The sequence below is a fragment of the Somniosus microcephalus genome, chromosome 5, assembly GCF_052327205.1.
Source record: "Somniosus microcephalus isolate GS21.2 chromosome 5, FLI_Smic_1.0, whole genome shotgun sequence".
In the NCBI taxonomy this organism is placed as follows: Eukaryota; Metazoa; Chordata; class Chondrichthyes; order Squaliformes; family Somniosidae; genus Somniosus; species Somniosus microcephalus.
In genome coordinates this window covers 102,990,178-103,007,570 of record NC_140991.1, presented here as the reverse complement: position 1 = coordinate 103,007,570, position 17,393 = coordinate 102,990,178, and the positions used below count along the sequence as shown (strand labels likewise).

At 46.8% G+C, this 17,393-nt stretch overlaps 1 protein-coding gene across 1 annotated transcript in view; it reads right to left on the bottom strand.

Annotated features, from left to right (window-relative positions):
- Window positions 1-17,393, bottom strand: part of egfra (epidermal growth factor receptor a (erythroblastic leukemia viral (v-erb-b) oncogene homolog, avian)) — a 369,473-nt gene that overhangs the window by 234,739 nt on the left and 117,341 nt on the right. The window lies entirely within an intron of this gene.

Genomic DNA, 17,393 nt, shown 5'->3' with positions numbered 1-17,393 from the left:
TCCGCTGTTTGTGCTTACCAAGAATAAAGTAAGAATCATCAGCCGGAATTAAATCCAGAAAAAAAACGTTGTACTTTCTACATGCAAAAAGCAACAAGAGTCCATCTGCCCCCACTTTCTCCCTCTCAAACTAAAATAATTAGGGAATGCAGCTCTGAGCAGGGCTCATGATATAGAAAAAACAAAAAAGGCAAATACTGATCTCCACCCAGATGACGTTTCAAATCTCTATAGAAATTTCCAATGGAATATAATGCATTTTCCTACTACAGGTATATCCTGCCAATTATGAACTGGCATAGAAACAGAATTCAATCTAAAAAGATGCACCTAAACAATCATGACAACAAACCAAATGTGTCAAGTAATTTCAAAACTCAGTTAGCAATTTTTTATTTTAATCAAATAAAACCACAAGAATTGGCAGGTTTTGGAATCAAATACTTGACCATGGCAGCATTGTTCATTTTAATAAAATGCCACCATGCTACAAATTAAATAGCAAGGAGGCCCAACGTTAGCAAATGTGCAAGGGCAATAAGTGGAAAGTGTACAGTAGAATCTTGAAAATCTGAATGGCCAAGGTATATTGAATTAATTTTTGGTGTCTAATTTCCATTCATTATATTGTCCTGATAAAAAGCAGACGTGAAGCTCAGCTCTGGGTTGAAAAGGGAGCATGAGATTGTGCATGACCTGATTTAGTCTGAGCAAGTGGCTGGTGAAGATATCATTTGTGACTTTGACCTCAGCAATCTTAGGTGCTGCCAGCAGGATGGAAGCTAAATTGAAGCAATTCAAACAGGGAGTTTTGGGCAATACAAGAATAGAGTTGGGAAGTGATACCCTTCTGAGGACTCGAGATAGGAAAGGGAGGTTAGAGATAGGATAATAGTTGGGGAGAACACATGGATGAAGTGTTGTGGAGTTTTTTTGAGGCGGGGCCATGGTAGTGATTTTGAAAGGGAGAAGAATGATGAGGATAATGCCCGAGAAAAGGTAGCACCCCTGTATTAGCAAGCATGGGGGACCCAGCTCGCGAAATATATGAATTTAGAAAGCGGGGGGGGGGGGGGGGGAAGAAAGAGATGGAAGAGAAGCTCTAAAGTCATGGGGGATGTGTGATAAATGATTAGACCAATTGTGTGCCAAATGCACTCAAGCTTGTAACCATCAGAGGAAAAATTGGGACCAATCCAGGAGAAAGTGAATTGGTGGGAACAAGGGCAGCAAAGGCAGGTGCAAGGGAGCAGTTAGCAGAGATGTTGTGACAGGTGGAGGGCCAAAGAAGGAGTTAAGCACCTTGGGAATGTTTTCCTACTTTAAAAGGCGCTATATAAATGCAAGTTTTGCTGAGTTGTTCAGAGTTTGAAGGTGAATTATTGAGATTCCAGGGAAGTTTTTTTCTAGAGCTGGTGAGGGTGGTAAGGGGCATGGGGTATTATTCTAGATCAACAAGGCTTGACTGAGCAAGCCATTCCGGACATGCTGTACACATCAACAGGGTGTCTACTTTCAATATTTTCTATGCATTTCATTAATCTAGGAGATCGGCAAGCCACATTGCAACATGCATGATAAAAACAAACAACAACATTTTACAAGGGAAACATATTTAGCAAATTAATGAATATACAGACCTATACAGCCCAACTACTAACGATTTAAGGAGCAGAACATGCAATCTGCCAGCAATACTAAACTGCACATCATCCAACTGAAATTGACAAAGGGGGTGAATGTTACTCTGGATAAATTGTACATAATTCACTTAAAACTTCAGAGATCTAGGATTGTTCATGATCCTAGATCACCAATGTATTTCCTTTGGGATTGCCATGACGTTTATAAGTTTTGGACAGAAATTGCAATGCTCTTAGATTTCAGAGACAATTGAATTTAGAATTATTTTCTCAACAGTAAAAGCACAATATTTTAGATTGTGGTTATGGCACAAATCTCTACTAGCAGGAGGAGGGTACTGCCAGGATTTAGAGACAGAATATGGCCTGTATTAGGATGGGGAAGTGTGACGTGATCATGTTCCACTCTCATTGCTAGTGCAAATACATAGTGATCATAAACATGTGGTGTACAGAATTCTGCAAGGCATTAACAATGGAAAATGTTCCTACAGTAACAGCAATAATGTTATCACTGCCAGCCATGTAATAAAACACATTTGAAGCTTACTGTGATTGCAGATACATCACTTGTAGGCAAGTGATATGTTCACAAGATAATTTTTTTTTAAAAAACCGATACCCCACTACAATATCCAATTTTTTTCCGGGATTTTACACATTCACTGCTCTCCCTGCAAGTCTATTCCACAGGTCAATCACTTTGGACGGAGAACATCTTCCCGACATTTGTACTAAATTTGTCTGCTAGTTTGAACCTGCACCCCGTTTGCCTCCTATCACAGTTTATTTTGAAGTAATAGTTTCAAGTTATCTTTCTACACCAGTTGTTGTAGTGTCCGTGTGTAGATAAAGACACTGAAGACAGGAGTTGGTTCATAGGTATTTACTAAGCAAGTCTGGGGGGGGGGGGGGGGGGGGGGGGGGGGGGGGGGGGGGGGGGGGGGGGCGGGGGTTCTAAAGGATATACACAATACACAGGCTTATATAGCCCAAGTGGCAATTACCGGCATTACGCACACCTGGGGCTCTTAAAGGCACATACACCACAATTCCTCCCCTTCTAGCTAACTAGTACATCATATTTTAAGTAATTATTAATTACATGTTATATGCAAAATAATATACATTGCTGTATTAATTAATTATAAGTTAGTCTCTCTGGAGGCTTCCTGACTCGGTCCGGATAACGCCTCGGGGGTGTAGTAGGTTCTTCTGGCAAGGCTGATTCGGCTTGAAGGCCAGTGTCGGGTTCATTGGTTTCCAGTATCACCGGATCGGAGGTAGATATGGGTATCTCTACTTCATCGTTAGATGTATAGCGTGGTGGTGTAGGTTGTCCCTTTTTGGATGACTTGATGATTTGGTCAGCATGGCGCCTTATTATGCTTTCTCCGATGTCCACGGTATACATCAGTGGTCCTAGTCGTGTGCAGATATTTCCAGGCTGCCATTTCTCGGTACGGTAGTCCCGGGCCAAAACCGGTTGGCCTATCTGGAAGGCCCTAGTTGGCCTTTCATTCATGCCCTGAAACTGCCGGTTCTCCACGTCCCTTCGGATGTTGGGCTTGACCAAATCCAGCCGGCATCTTAGGTTTCTATTGTAGAACATCATGGCGGGAGTTTGGTTTGTAACCATACGTGTTGCATTCCTATATGCAAATAAGAAGTTATCCACCTTGTGCTGAAGTTTTATGTCTTCATTACCCATGGCCTTCTTAAAGGTCTGGACAAACCTTTCAGCCAATCCATTGGTGGCGGGATGGTATGGGGCGGACGTGTAGTGCTTTACCCCATTGTTCTTTAAGAACTTTCTGAATTCTTCGGACACAAATTGCGGTCCATTATCAGAACAGATCTGTTCCGGCAGCCCATTCCTGGCAAATATGGTCCTTAATACTGTGATGGTTTTTTCCGTGGTGGTGGACATCTTTATTACCTCCGGCCACTTGGAGTGTGCATCAACTGCGATTAAGAACATTGAGTCCATAAATGGACCAGCAAAGTCGATGTGCACCCTTTGCCAGGGAGATGAGGGCCACTCCCATGGATGTAGAGGGGCCTGTGGCGGAGCATTTTGGACCTTCTGGCATCCTAGGCAGCTCTTGGTCATGTCTTCGATGTCTCCATCGATACCTGGCCACCATACAAACGCCCTAGCTAGGTTCTTCATTTTCACTCCACCCAGATGCCCCTCGTGAAGCTCCTTTAGCACTTTATCCTGGAGTTTGGGTGGAATCACCACTCTGGATCCACACATCAAGGTTCCTCGGCACACTGACAGCTGTTCTCTTCTTTGCGAGAATGCTGGCAACAGTGGTTCGCCATGTGCTGGCCATCCCTTCATTGTTAAATCGTAGACCCGTGAGAGAGTAGGGTCATTTCTTGTCTCCCTTTCAATGGCAGAATTTGTCACCGGTAGACATTCCACTATGGTAGAGTGGAATATCTCTACTGGGTCTACTGTAGGTGCCTCTTCTATCGTTGGCAACGGCAGGCGCGATAAACCGTCAGCATTCCCATGCTGTTTTGACCCTTTGTATTCAATGTTGTATTGGTGTGCCCCTAGAAAAAGGGACCACCTCTGTAGTCTTTGTGCCGTCATAATGGGGACACCTTTCTTAGGGTTGAATATGGAGATGAGGGGTTGATGGTCAGTCAGCAAGGTAAATTTTTGTCCGTGTAGGTAATGGTTGAATTTCTTCACTCCCCATACCAGGCTGAGTGCTTCCCTGTCTATCTGGGAATAGTTACGCTCAGCTGAGTTCAATGAGCGTGACGCAAAAGCTATCGGCCGTTCCGAGCCATCAGGGAATCTATGGGACAATACCGCTCCTATGCCGCAAGGGGATGCATCGCACGCCAGTCTGATTGGTAGTGATGGGTTGTAATGAGCCAAAACTTTCTCGGATGTGATTAAGTCTTTACATTTATGGAAGGCACGTTTACAGTCTTCGTTCCATTTCCAAATCACTCCTGTGTGTAGAAGATCATTAAGAGGGTGTAGAATAGTTGATAAGTTCGGTAAAAATTTATGATAGTAATTTATTAATCCCAGGAATGACCTCAATTGTGAAACATTTTCAGGTGCTGGGGCTTTTATAACTGCTTCAATTTTTTCAGGTGACTTATGCAACCCTTCCTTATTAATTATGTGGCCACAATATGATATCTGATTTTGGAAAAATTCGCAGTTGGGGCGATTTGCTCGTAGGCCCCGTTCTTTCAGCCTAGTGAGCACCTGCTCCAAATTGGCAAGGTGCTCGTTGTCGTTTTCTCCTGTTATAAGGATGTCGTCTAGGTAACACTGAGTCCCCGGAATCCCTTGCAGGACTTGCTCCATAGCTCTTTGCCAGATAGCTGGAGCTGATGCTACTCCAAAAACCAGTCGATTGTACTGGTACAGGCTTTTGTGTGTGTTTATTGTGAGATACTTTTTAGAGGTCTCCTCAACCTCCATCTGTAGATATGCCTGTGCCAAGTCAATTTTTGTGAAACGTTTTCCTCCGGATAGTGAGGCGAAAATATCTTCTATCCTCGGAAGAGGACACTGTACCGTGTGAAGGACCGGGTTTACAGTCACCTTAAAGTCCCCACAGATGCGAATTTTTCTCTGTTCCTCAGTTATTTTTCAATGCTTTTTTCATGACTGGAACGATGGGTGTTGCCCATTCGCTCCAATCTATTTTGGATAATACGCCTGCCTTTTCCAAATTCTCCAGCTCTGCCTCGACTGCCGGACGTATTGCGTATGGCACCGGTCTTGCCTTAAAAAATTTTGGAATTGCTGCATCTTCCACTTTTATTGAGGCGGTGATGCCTTTCAAGGTTCCTAGTTTCTCTTGAAACACTTCTTTGGCGTTGGCCAAGATGTCTTTTAATCGTTCAGGTATGATGTCATCATTGTTTTTTTCCTTACTGGTCACCGTCAGTGCCTGAATGGAGTGCCAGTCTAAACGTATCTTCCTTATCCATTCACGTCCCAACAACGGTGGACCACCATCTTGTAGAATGTATAAATACAACTTTTGTATTTCTTTGCCGTTGTATACCACAGGCACCTTTATTTTTCCTTTGGGGTATACTTTCTGCCCCGTATATGTTTTTAAGATAATGGATGTGTCTTTTAGAGGTATATGCGAAAATAGCCTCTCGTAATCTCGTCGATTTATTACGGTTAGAGCTGATCCTGTATCTAGCTCCATTTTAACTGGGGACCCTGCTATTATGAGGGTAACCCAAATGGTCTGGTAATCTTCATTGGCAATTACATTATGTAATTTGAGAGAGCTTAGTCTCTTGTTCCCGGAGTTGCTATCGCTCTTCTGGTCTTTGGAGCTACTGTCCGTCATCATTTGTACCTTTCTGTTGTTTTCCTTATTGATTCTTTTCCCGTTAGTGGATTTTTTATTTTCAGATCGGCATACACGTGGAATGTGTCCCATCTTTCCGCATCGCCTGCATGCTTTTTCTTTGAACCAGCAATCCCTCTGGTCATGGTTGGATCTGCCGCAGCGATAACATCTCTTGAAACCCCGTGTCATTTCATGGGTGCCGAAGTCCTGTGGCCTTTGCTGTATCTTTGCCGCTCCTATTGCACTGAAAGCCTTGTCCAGTGTTAAATCTTTTCCAGAAGATACCTTTTTTTGTGTTTCTACACTTAGGGGATCGCAGATGAATTTGTCTTGCAGAGAATCTGCCTCGAATTGGCAGTGTAGGGTATCAACAATCTCCTCAAAATTCTTGTCCATCGGTTCGGCTGGAGTGATTAAGTTGCGTAACAGCTTGTATGTTTCTGCGCCCATTAGATCCAGAAGCACTGAAGCTTTTTTTTCATCTTCTATTCCATTTGCGGTGCAAAACACCTCCACTCTTTCTACATATGTGGTCCAATTCTCTATCTTGTTATCAAAAACATCAATATTGCCAAAGTTAGGCTCTGTTTCGTTATCACAAACATCCATATTGCCAGACTTAGGCATTTCAAAAAAAAGATATGGCGCTTCCCGCGCTTTTTTTTTTCTGTAGCAACGATATGGCGCTTCCCCGCCGCTGCTACCGATAACAACGCTGTTTTACTGTGGTTTCCGTTTATTCACTGTTGGAGACTCGTTCCCGACAGAGGTCTAAACGCTGACCTGCTTGCCGCGCCGGCCGTCTCCCGAGTGCACCCTCCCAGTCCGTTATTGCTTGCCTCCGATTTCGCTGCCTGTCTCAGCTGTAGAGCCCGACGCTGGAGCCCCAGCCTGACGCCCAGGAAGGATTAGCGCAGTACCTGTCACCAGCTTGGACAGCTGGTGAAACCACAGTTTCTATAACTTCCTTGAGTCTTCTGGACGCTGGAGGAATCGATGTCCTTGAGGTGCTGCCGAATTGCAGGTAAGTCCGTTTCCACTTCGTCGCCACTGTAGTGTCCGTGTGTAGATAAAGACACTGAAGACAGGAGTTGGTTCATAGGTATTTACTAAGCAAGTCTGGGGGGGGGGGGGGGGGGGGGGGGGGGGGGGGGGTTCTAAAGGATATACACAATACACAGGCTTATATAGCCCAAGTGGCAATTACCGGCATTACGCACACCTGGGGCTCTTAAAGGCACATACACCATAATTGCTCTTAAAGGCACATACACCACAGTTGTGATCTTTCTACACCAGTTGTGATCTTATACAATGTCAGCCCTCAGTCAGCTCTTATCAAGCCCAAGCTTCTCCAATCCCTCCTCATAACTCAATCATGTGTCTCTAAGAATCAGCATCATGGTTCAGTGTAAGTGATGACCAGAACTGGACACAACATTCAAGATGGTTTGACCAGTGCATTAAAAAACAGTTTGATCACGACTTCCTTCAACTTGTACACTATAGCTTCAAGTATATTGCTCAGCATTCTATTTACTTTGTTGACTGTTGCTCAGCGGTGATTAGACACCGAGCATCAAGCTTACTAAACTTGCACAACTTCACCCAAGCTATTTTAACAACATTCATGGACTTGTGTTACCTTAGCTCAGTCCGACTCAAGAATTGTGGGTTCAAGCCCCACCCCAGAACTTTGCTGTGTATATTAATGCAGTATTGAGGGAGTGCTGCACGGTCAGGAATGCAGTCTTTTGCACAAGATGTTAAACCAAAGCCCCGGCTGCCTGTTCCGGTAGCTCAGGTGGCTGTTAAAGATCCCATGAACTATTTCAAGAAGAGCAGGGAGATCTCCCAGTGTCTAGGCTAACTTTTCCTCCTCAACCATCAAAAACAGAAATTCGGGCCCCAACGCGCGAGTAAGCACGGAGTACTCACGCATGGACCCAATGGAAGTGCCGGTTTCTTGCATGCACTACGCGTGCGCGGGAAACCGGCATTTCCGATCCTCTGAACGAAGGGGTTCAGAGGTCGAACGCGTGCGCGCGGGAGTCTGCGCGTGCACGTTGAACTTCCTTTTTTTTTTATATACAGGTTTTTCCGTGCGTGAAGGCCTCTACATTTTACACATTTAAAAACCAGGCGTAAGGCCTTCATTTTAAAAGGTAAGTGGTCAATTAATTAAAATTAGAATTTTTTTTCCACAGGTTTATTATTTTTAAATACTTTAAAGTAAGGTAAGTGTATTTTTAGCCCTGTTTTTTTATAAAATTATTTTTTTCAAAAATTTAAATTATTGTTTAAAATAGTTATTTAATGTTATTTATAGTTTATTTAAAAAGTGTGATTTAAAAAAAATTTATTTGAAGGGTAAGTACTGTTTTGGGGGCCAGAGTTTTCATTAGTTTGACAGTTCTTTCTGTCAATCTCATGAATGGGCTTTTCCCTCCTCCGATTGGTTGCCCAGTGCTCACGTGATCCCAGCCGACGCATCGCACTAAGTACGCCACTGGATCACGCAAGTACAGCACGCCGGGAGCTGGACCGGGCCACAGACAGGAAATCCACGCAGGCCCAGGCCTCAACTGCCGGCGCGCTAGGTAAGTGTAGGTCGGGGGCTTGCACCCGCGGGAAGCCCCCGACATGAATTTCTGGGCCATTAACTGATAATATAGACCATTTGCTGTGCACAAATTGGCTGCTTGCCATGTTTGTTTAAAACAAATTCACTGCTTGTGAAGCACTTTGGTATATACCAGAGGACGTGGCAAGACATGCTATATTATATACATATAATAAATAGATATCACGTTATGGCAATGATTTGTTATTACTCAAATGTAGACATTTTCACTGATTCTGAAATCTGTTATTCAAACTGTGCTACTCAGACATCAAATTGCACGATACGCAATAAATGCAGAAATTTGCAGCTTTTGTTGTGGGATGCTACACTGTGCCAACATACTTGCCAATCATCTACTGCAGTGCAAACATGTCATGGCAAATAACACAGCATTGTTTGAGCAGAGTTCTGTGAAACTTATCTCATCTGAAATCTGCCCGTACAGCAACAAGGCCCTTTCAAATTCAAAACAATCTGGAGCTTTAAAATCTCTCCAGAACAAGGTGCTGATTTTTAGAATGTTTTTCGAAAACTACTTCACCTGTGGTGAGACAGGAGATTAAAGTTCTCCTCCCTTTGGTAAAGCAATAAAGCAGGTTTACCTTGAGCCACCTCAGTCAACACATGTCACACAAGAGGGTACAAACAGCTAAGTAGACAGTGTCTCAATGGCTAATTGGCTAAATGCAATGTGTGATATGATACTGATCCATGGAGGCAGGAAAAGCCAGGTTTGAACCCTAGCCTGTGCTGGGTCAGCCGATCTGAGCCAGACTGGTGCTGGAGGTGCTACAACTGGCCTTCACCTACCTGTGTTTAGGGAAAGAGTGCCAAGGCTCAAATCTCCCCCTGGTATACAAGGGAACAGCTCAGGGTTTGTTATAAAAGTATGCAAAAATGGCAATACAAGCAAATAAAAAACTACACTTACTCAAAATAAAATAGAAACAGAAAAATAGGAGCAGGAGTAGGCCATTCGGCTGTTCGAGCCTGCTCCGCCATTCAATAGGATCATGGTTGATCCTTTATCTCAATACCATATTCCCGCTCTCTCCCCATATCCCTTGATGCCTTTTGTGTCTAGAAATCTATCTATCTCCTTCTTATAGAAACATAGAAAAATAGGAGGAGTAGGCCATTCAGCCCTTCGAGCCTGCTCTGCCATTCAATACAATGTATGTCTTTCCTCAACAAAATCGATTAGGTATTGCAAACAATAAAACAATGATTTTATCTCGGCATCCTCTCTCCCCTCACTCCACCATTGACACCTGTGCCAGCAGCCAACTCTTGAACTGTCTCCCTCAACCCCTTTGCCTCTTTACCTCCCTCTCCTCTTTTAAAGAGTCTTAAAACCCTCCTTAAAAGCAACCTCTTTAATCAAGCATTTGGCCACCGTTAATCTCTCCTCCTTTGGCTCAGCATCAATTACTTTCTCACATCTCTGAAGCACTTTGGGACATTTTTTCTACGTTGGAAGTTGTTGTAACACACATCAGAGCACAGGTGTTACAGAAGTATCACACCCCAAGTGAGGAAGACTTGTTTGTTTGCACAGTTGGGAGAACACTGCATCAATTCAAGATGTTTTGACATAATCACCAATCAAGTGCAGGGATTAAAAAAATTATGTTTTTTAAAAAATGTTTAGAATTTAGGATCATAGAAGTTCCATGTGCCTGTGGCCATAAATATTAAACAATCATTAACCCATTATCTATATCATAGAGGACAATGGTGTCCATGAACATACATGTTATTTATTAACATTTCTATACATACAATCTGTGCTGCTATCGGTCACAGTACACATGGTAAATATTAGTTTTTTCCTCCAACCCTCTGTACAAGTACAAAATATTTGATGTTACTTAAAAGGTTATTTTAGTTATAGCTTGCCAAAATTCAGGCTGATACAACACCAAGAGACAGAGCAGGTTCAGGCAGATTCAGTTCAATCTACTTAGATCGTCATTCAAAAAAAAAAAATTAGTTACAGGAAAAGGTAATTGTGCTCAGGCAAGCCTGTCCCTAGCTGCCCACCTTCTAGTCATTCCCCTCAATGCCATACCTTTCAAGAAATGCATCCAGCTGTCCCATAAAGCCATTTATAGGTTTTCTTTAGTAGTGACTTATTCTAGAAGTCTATTATTACCCATCTGGTGAAACAGAACTGACTCTTAGGGGGGAATTTTGCCAGCCCTGGGGAGGCAGGACTGCCGGGAAAATGGCAGAAACTGGGAGTGGGTACCAACCCTGCTCCCAACCCGCCTCCGGGCCACCTTCCCGGGAGGCAGGAAGGGGATTACAGCCACTTAACTGTTAACAGGTAGTTAACAGGCAGTTAAGAGGCTTATCCCCATTTTACCCACACAAGTGCGGGCTTCCCAATGGCTGCGAACCTCTCCAGGGTCAGCGAGGCGAGCAGTGGGTCTGCAGGGGTCAAAAAGTGTGCTGTGGAGGCGAGTGATGGGTGCAAGTTTGGAGAGGCAAGTATGGGAGGCGAGTGTAAAGAGTTAGAAAAAGTTTACTTACCTTCTTTCTTTCTGCAGGCTTGAACCCCTTGGGGATCCGGAGGAGCCGCATCTCAACGGCAGAGATGACAGAATGGCTGCTGCATTCTCCGATGCAACATCCATCTGCTTTCTGCTATGGAGGGGTTTGGTAAGTCTTCAGTCCAAGGGCTTACCTTTGAACAGAGATTGTCAGCTTCTCAAAGCTGTCAAATGACGACAATTCATCTGTCAAAAATTTTTGACAGATAAAACGTCATACGCTGACGTCCTCCGTCACCGGCTTTCCCTTAATTGGCCGATAAGCCCACAGGGCGGGCTTAGCAAGGTTAATCAAGGGAAAATAGCGTGGGTTGGCCGGACGTCATTGGGGCGGTACTGAAACCTGACAAGCAGCAATCCCACCCCCAATGCGTCCCCATTGATAAAATCCAGCCCTTAGTCCAGAGGTGGCTCATCAGGCAAGGCACTGTTTTATCTAGAATTCTGTGCACGTAAGCGGGATGTCGATGTTGCTGTGAGCAGGATAGAGTCTCTGATGTAAATGGAAGATGTTGAAATATGATGCTCCAGGCAACTTAAGAAATTTACAAAAATTACTATTGATCTGTAATAGTCACTGTACTTTAAACAACCACGAGCCGCAGAATTTGCAAAACAGCCTGGTCATATTCCAGTTAATTTTTTTTTTAAACTTTATAAAAAAAACTAAGTCCAATCCTAGATGTAAAAGTTTAAAAGAAAACAATTGACCAATGCGGTCAGAAAAAAATACAGCAGAACCCAAACTGAACATTGGCATTCACTTTACGAGCGAGTAGGTATTGCTTGATGGCATTATTGATGACTCCTTCCATCACTTTGCCGATGATTGAGAGGAGACTGATAGGATGGTAACTCACCTTTAGACTTTGCTCTTAGCCTGACACCAACTCACTCAATCCAGAATTGCCTAGTGATCTCCTACATAACAGCACACCATGGCTGCAACAAGTTAGAATTCAACTTATTAATGCATGAGCTTTAAGTAATGACACAAACATCATAATACAAAACTACAATGATCAGATTAAAGTGTTTAGTTTTTAATTTCAAGACCCAGGTATACTCTGAACAAATATATTTGTAAGACTACATTCTGGCCGTGAAATTCACCCCTGTAGCGCTGGTAGTTTTGACTTTTTTTAAAATGGCGTCTGCCTCGCTTCCACCCACTTCTGGCACGGCCCGCCCTGTTCGCCATCTTGGTGAGGGCGATAGTGCAGGTTCCAAGAGAACCAGACCTGCAGCCTCAGCACAGGATGCCAACGGCTCAGCCAGTGGTCCTCAAGGTAACTGTGGTCCGAATTATTTTGCCAGTGGATCCTTCCAGGCTGCAACAAGCGACATAGCAAACATCTTGTAGTTTGCCATCCATCGCTGCATCCGGGAGGTCACAGAGGCTCTGTATGCTAGGAGTGGGGACTTTATTTTCTTCTTGAACAGAGAGGAGCAGGAGGAGCGCGCACATGGCTTTTCCAGGGTATCGGGCTTCCCATGGTGCAGGGTGCCATCGACTGCACACACGTGGCTTTGCAGGCGCTGCATCTCAATGCAGAGATGTTCCATAACCGCAAAGGGTATCCCTCACTTAAGGTGCAGTTGGTGTGCAACCACACCCAGCACATCATGCTGGTGAATGCCCAGTATCCTGGCAGCAGTCATGATGCGTTCATCTTGCACCAGTCCACTGTGCCAGCAATCTTCCAGCCACCATGTCGACCCCAAGGGTGGCTGCTCAGTGACAAGGACTGTCCACTCTGTATGAGTGCTGTCATCAGCCAATTATAATGAGAGCCATGCTGCCACAAGGAACACCATCCAGCAGACCATCAAGATGCTAAAGCAATGGTTCTGCTGCCTTGACCATCGGGAGGCGCCCTCCAATACTCGTCCCAATTACTGGTGGTCTGCTGCATCCTCCACAACTTGGCTATCACAAGGGCGCAGTCCTTGTCACCACAGGTTCTGCGACCACCTCAGGAGGAGGGAAGGAAGCAGCCTGCACACCCACATTCCAGATGGGCTGTCCATCGGACTCCGGTTCCCGAGTGAAACCCCAGATTCTCAGCACTTCCACACCTTACAATCCCTCTGTCACAGAACATCACAGCTTCCTCTTGGCCATAATGCTGAAATGAAAGCCACCACAAAACAAACATTTCAAACCACATTTATAAATCAATGGATCCCATACTACATAACAGTCAACTAATCACCCATGTGCATTCCCATAGTGTGCCTTTGTCTGTCCTGGTGCTCCTACAAAGTGCTACCCCAATGGCTGCAGCATGGCTGGTGGAAGGGTGCTGACTTTCAGTGCAGGAGACTGCAGATGGCCTTGCAGGGTGACCTCAAACAGCTGTGGGCCTAGAAGGTGTGATGAAATATGCCTTCATCAGACCTGCTTGTATTTTACCTGCTTGTACAGGTAGACTATCCTTTATCCGAAAACCTCGGGACCAGCCGAGTTTCGGATAAAGGAGAATTTCGGATTTCGGAAGGTGGGTCGGCGGGGTTCCGCGGGGGGGGGGGGGGGGGGGGGGGGTCGGGCACACGACTTACGCTGACGCTCAGCGTAAGTCAGTCGGGGTCGGCGGGGGTCGGGGCCGGCGGTTGTCAGGGCTGGCGGGGTCCGCGGGGGGGGTCGGCGGTTGTCGGGGCTGGTGGGGTCCGCGGTTGTCGGGGCTGGCGGGGTCCGCGGGGGGGTCGGCGGCTGGCGGGGTCCGCGGTTGTCGGGGCTGGCGGGGTCCGCGGGGGGGTCGGCGGCTGTCGGGGCTGGCGGGGGGGGTCGGCGGGGGGTCGTGCATACGACTTACCCTTTATCCGAACTTCCGCAACCGGAACCCTCTAAAAACCGAAGGTTTTTTCCTTCAGCTTAAGTCGTACGCACGACTTACGCTGAACGAAAAAACCTTCGGTTTTTAGAGGGTTCCGGTTTTCGGAAGTCCGGATAAAGGGTAGTCTACCTGTATTGTGAACCGCCCCCTTTTGTTCCTATTGTGTGTATTGGCTACGCCCCTGTCTTTTGCCATATAAAGGTCTCAGGAGCTGTATGAGTCACTCACGACCAGATGAACCCGATGTGGGAAGACCTGCTATGCTGCTATGTTCTTAGTGATTAAAAACCTTAGTTGAATCCTTTAAATTCCTTGTCTTTGAGTTATTGAAGGCACATCAATTTTAATCACTAAAACACCAAGATGGATCGACTCCTGAAACCAGAGCGCTTGGATCTGGACCCCCATGCCTCAGACGCAGCCACACAGTTCGGACACTGGTTCCAATGCTTCGAATTTTTCATTGCAAACTCATCCACTGCCATAGCCGCGGCCGAAACCGCTACCGGAGACATGAAACTGGGAATCCTGCGAAACTGGGTGAGCCATCGGGTCTCCCCTCTCATCCAAGATGCCACCAGCTATGAGGAGGCCTGCACCATCCTGAAGGCCCACTACGCGCGGCCAATAAACGTGGTGTACGCCAGGCATCTTCTGACTACTCGCACGCAGCGGCATGGTGAGTCACTAGAGGACTTTATACTAAACCTAAACGTACTGGGCAGAGACTGTAACTGTAAGGCCGTGTCTGCCATCGTGTACACGGAGGAGCTGATTCGAGACTCCCTTATTGCGGGCCTCAGTTCAAATTATATTCGGCAGAAACTGTTTGAAAAGGAGGGACTGGACTTAAAACAGGCTATAGATATAGCGCGATCGCTGGATATGGCCCAGAGGAACTCTGAATCCTGTTCCCCAGGCCACGCGGCCCACTCCGCCTCGTGCGCGCCGTGGGGGCCGCCATCTTGGAAGCCATCTTCACCTCCCAGGTCTCAGGCCAGCCCAGCACCATCGGAGCCCCAGCCTCCACCCAGGGGCCCCACTACTGCCGCGATGCATCGGGGCCCGAAATGCTACTTCTGCGGTCAGGACAAACACTCCAGGCATCTGTGCCCAGCGAAGGGCACCACCTGTTTTAAATGCGGGAAGAAAGGACATTTCAGCAAAGTCTGCAGAGGGAACCCCGCCTCCAACTCCACCACTGCCACATGCACGCCGTGGGAGCGGCCATCTTGGAAGCCATCTTGTCCACCATCTTGCCCCGACTACACGGGCCTCCAGGACCCACTGGTGGCCTCGATCACAGTGGATCAATCCAGGCCACATCCGTTGTCTAAATCGATGATGGACATAGAGGTAAACGGGAACAAGGTTAAATGCTTGATTGACTGCGGGAGCACTAAAAGCTTTATTCATCCTAGCCTGGTAAAACGACTTTCTCTAACAATAGTCCCCACACAGGGCAAAATCGCCATGGCTTATAAGACTCATACCTCAAAAATTACAGGTTTCTGCGCGGTTATGTTGTCGGTAAAAGGCAATGATTACAGAGATTTTAAACTACTGATAATGCCAGATCTGTGTGAGCGTGATCTTGGGTCTGGACTTCCAGTGCCACCACCAAAGTATCACGCTTACCTACGGTGGGTCCCAGCCGCCCCTCACAGTGTGCGGTCTGGCTACCCTGAAGGTCAAGCCGCCCTCTCTGTTCGCACCCAACTGTCGACCCATAGCGACCAAGAGTAGGCGGTACAGCTGGGAGGATAGACGGTTCATTGCGTCGGAAGTAGAAAGACTCAAGCGGGAGGGTATCATCGAATGCAGTACCAGCCCGTGGCGCGCCCAGGTAGTAGTAGTTAAGGGTAGCGAAAAGAAGCGGATGGTGATAGATTATAGCCAGACGGTTAATCTATACACCCAGCTAGACGCCTACCCTCTGCCCCGCATAGCAGATATGGTTAACCAAATCGCGCAATACCGGGTGTTTTCCACCATCGACCTAAAATCGGCATACCACCAGCTCCCCATTAGGCCGGAGGACCGTCCATACACCGCCTTCGAGGCAAACGGACGTCTCTACCACTTCCTCAGAGTCCCCTTTGGGGTAACGAACGGGGTCTCGGTCTTCCAGTGGGAGATGGACCGCATGGTCGATGAGAACCAGTTAACAGCCACCTACCCATACCTAGACAACGTCACCATCTGCAGCCACGACCAGAAAGACCACAACTCGAACCTTGCGAGATTTCTGAAAACCGCCCTCAGACTCAATCTCACCTACAACGAGGATAAGTGTGTCTTTAGCACCACGCGCCTCTGTATCCTGGGCTGCGTGGTGGAAAACGGGGAAATCGGTCCGGACCCCGACCGATTGCGCCCCCTATGGGAGCTACCCCTACCAAACACTCCCAAGGCCCTGAAAAGGTGCCTGGGGTTCTTCTCCTATTACGCCCAATGGGTCCCCAATTATTCCGACAAGGCCCGTCCCCTCCTGAAATCAACGTCCTTCCCGCTCACAGCCGAGGCCCACGCCGCCTTCAACAGCATTAAACACGACATTGAGAAGGCCGCGCTGCGGGCAGCGCATGAAAACATCCCTTTCCAGGTTGAAAGCGATGCGTCCGACTTCGCTTTAGCAGCCACCCTCAACCAGGATGGGCGGCCCGTAGCCTTTTTCTCAAGAACCCTCCAAGGGCCCGAGATCAGGCACTCCTTGGTAGAGAAGGAGGCCCAGGCCATAGTGGAGGCAGTGCGGCACTACCTAGCCGGCAAATGCTTCACCCTGCTTACCAACCAGCGGTCGGTAGCCTTCATGTTTAACAACAAACAGAGGGGGAAGATCAAGAACGACAAAATTCTCAGGTGGCGGATCGAACGCTCCATGTTTGAGTACGACATAATATATAGGCCGGGGGCCCTCAACGAATCCCCCGACGCCCTATCACGAGGGATGTGTGCCAGCATCCAGGGGGACAGGCTACAGGGCCTCCACAATGGCCTCTGCCACCCGGGGGTCACCCGGCTATTCCACTTTATAAAATCCCGTAACCTGCCCTATTCCATCGAGGAGGTCCGGTCTATGACCAGGGACTGCCGCACCTGTGCGGAATGCAAGCCCCGTTTTTTCAGACCCGACCGAGCCCACCTGATCAAAGCTACACGGCCATTCGAGCGCCTGAGCTTAGATTTCAAGGGACCACTCCCCTCCACCGACCGCAATGTGTACTTTCTCAACATTGTGGACGAGTACTCCCGCTTCCCATTCGCCTACCACTGCCCAGATATGACCAGTGCCACGGTCATCAAGTGCCTCGGCAACCTGTTTTGCACATTCGGCATGCCTAACTACATCCACACTGACAGGGGGGCGTCGTTCA